At 37.8% G+C, this 2,500-nt stretch overlaps 1 protein-coding gene across 4 annotated transcripts in view; it reads left to right on the forward strand.

The window, feature by feature from the left end:
- Positions 1 to 2,500, forward strand: part of pappaa (pregnancy-associated plasma protein A, pappalysin 1a) — a 179,878-nt gene that overhangs the window by 24,946 nt on the left and 152,432 nt on the right.

The following is a 2,500-nucleotide window of genomic DNA, read 5'->3' on the forward strand; positions in this document are numbered from 1 at the left end:
TTTCGTCCAATGTGACTTATAATTGAGGAGGCAGTCAGCAAATCAACAAGAAGAGGCAATACACTAGAGAACTGTGCATCCGGAAAGTATTCGTAGCGCTTCACTTTTTCCACATTTGTTTATGTCACAGCCTTATTTCAAAAGTGGATTAAATTAATTGATTTCCTCAACATTCTACACACAATCCCCCATGATGACAATGTGAAAAAAGACTTTTTGAAATGGTTGCAAATATATGAAAAATAAAACACCTGAAAATCCCATGTACATCAGCATACCTGTCAACATTGAGACGAGAAAATAAGGGATAATAATAAGAGATTCCCCCGACCCTCCCTTTAACCAGTTAAGCTCCGCTGACCCGGTATGTGACGTCATCGACTTTCACTAGCATTGCACCAGACCCCCTTAAATGGTTTCGTTTGAAAGTGTAGAATCTATATTTTATGCACATATGCATCACTTTGGTTTTTATTCTACTGTACTAAAGTTATTTATACTTAAATACACAGTATTTTGATACCCGAGCTGCGTATTGAACATTGGTTCATTTTCATATATTTCATATGACACATGTACAAGTTATAGCTCAAATGAAAGCTCTTGCCGGTGCTCATACGGTTCTAGCATTCTTTTTACTAAATTATATTCACATATCAAACAGTTGCCGAATGAATCTCGGTGTTTACATGATGCAGAAGTGAAAACAATACAATCATGATCAATAAGCAGCCCCAGATAGCACAGACAGCCGTCATCTCTTACCTTATGCTGTGCGCTTCAGGGCCATTCTCCTCTGTTTTTAAAGTGATGTGCATAAGTAATCCTTTTATATGTCTGACGTGCTCCAAACACAGTGAATTATGTTTGATCAAACAAAAGAATAGTGAAATATGAAAGCAATGATCGCTCCCTGTGGCTTGTACAGCACCTCTTATCAGTTGGAATACAATAACTTTTGCATAGATTATGGTGGAGACATTTAAAATTTTTTCCTATGATTACAGACATGTGCAGGAACCACCAACATTAATTACAGCACGCTAGACCACACACAACCTAAAAGGTACACTTTTAAATCTGAGTATATAAAAAAAATACAAAAAGCGCCTCTTTTTTAAGGCGTTTATTATAACACAGACGACATATACAGATATTTTAAACACTTTCAATAGTGTTTTATGAAAAGTCATAGGGTTTTCTTTAAAATGATACCAAATTTTTGCATTTACACCTCTGCATGTGGATTTGGGAAGCTTTTAAATTTGGGTAGGCAAAATCCAGGCGGAAATCCCAAAATAGCAGCAGAGTTTAACTGCTTAAAAAAACCTGAAATTGCTAAATATGCTTATTTTGGTGCTGTTTCAATGGTCAGTAATATGTTTTATTATTATTATTATTATTTACAAAAGAAAAAAATCAATAGTTTACATTAGCAGCAAATAAATTCAACAAACAGTTCAGCTTATTTAAATTAATAGCTATTATAACGAAATAGAATCGGGGCGGCGCTGTGGCGCAGTAGGTAGTGCTGTCAACTCACAGCAAGAAGGTTGCTGGGTCGCTGGTTCGAGCCTTGGCTCAGTTGGCGTTTCTGTGTGGAGTTTGCATGTTCTCCCTGCATTCGCGTGGGTTTCCTCCGGGTACTCCGGTTTCCCCCACAGTCCAAAGACATGCGGTACAGGTGAATTAGGTAGGCTAAATCGTCCAAAGTGTATGAGTGTGTGTGTGGATGTTTCCCAGAGATGGGTTGCGGCTGGAAGGGCTTAAAACTTGCTGGATAAGTTGGCAGTTCATTCCGCTGTGGCGACTCCGGATTAATAAAGGGACTAAGGCGACAAGAAAATGAATGAATGAATGAAATAGAATCAAGCTATCAAATCGCATAAATCTTTTCTTCACTGTTTAACTTACATATTCTGATTTCAAAGCATTGTCATAATAAGTGTGTAATAAACAGTGACTGGGTCAATGAAATAAATCAGATGACAACATAGACAGAACTTCATCACTCAGTATGAATTTTGTGATTTAGATTACTAATTTAGGTATTCTCCTAATGATTGGTACACAAGTACACATTTACACTCTGAAAAACAATGTGAAAGATAAATTAAAATAAAAAAGCCAGCATGAATTTCCCAGAGACGGGTTGCGGCTGGAAGGGCATCGGCTGCGGAAAAAAGTGCTGGATAAGTTGGCGGTTCATTACACTGTGGCAACCCCGGATTAATAAAAGGACTAAGCAGACAAGAAAATGAATGAATGAATGAATGAATGAATGAATAAATGAATGAATGAATGAATGAATGCAGGCAGCATGAACTGGAAGTTGCTGAGACTTTTTAGTATGTTGATGTACTTCCAACTGAAACGGAATATTGAGTAGGGGGCGGGGCTTTCTACTTGCACATCATCTGCTTAAACTAACAGTAAGAGGGGCGTGGCTTATAATACAGTGGCTGGAGCCGTCAAACTAACACATCATGTAGTAGGAGCC

Source organism: Danio rerio, chromosome 5 (assembly GCF_049306965.1).
Source record: "Danio rerio strain Tuebingen ecotype United States chromosome 5, GRCz12tu, whole genome shotgun sequence".
In the NCBI taxonomy this organism is placed as follows: domain Eukaryota; kingdom Metazoa; phylum Chordata; class Actinopteri; order Cypriniformes; family Danionidae; genus Danio; species Danio rerio.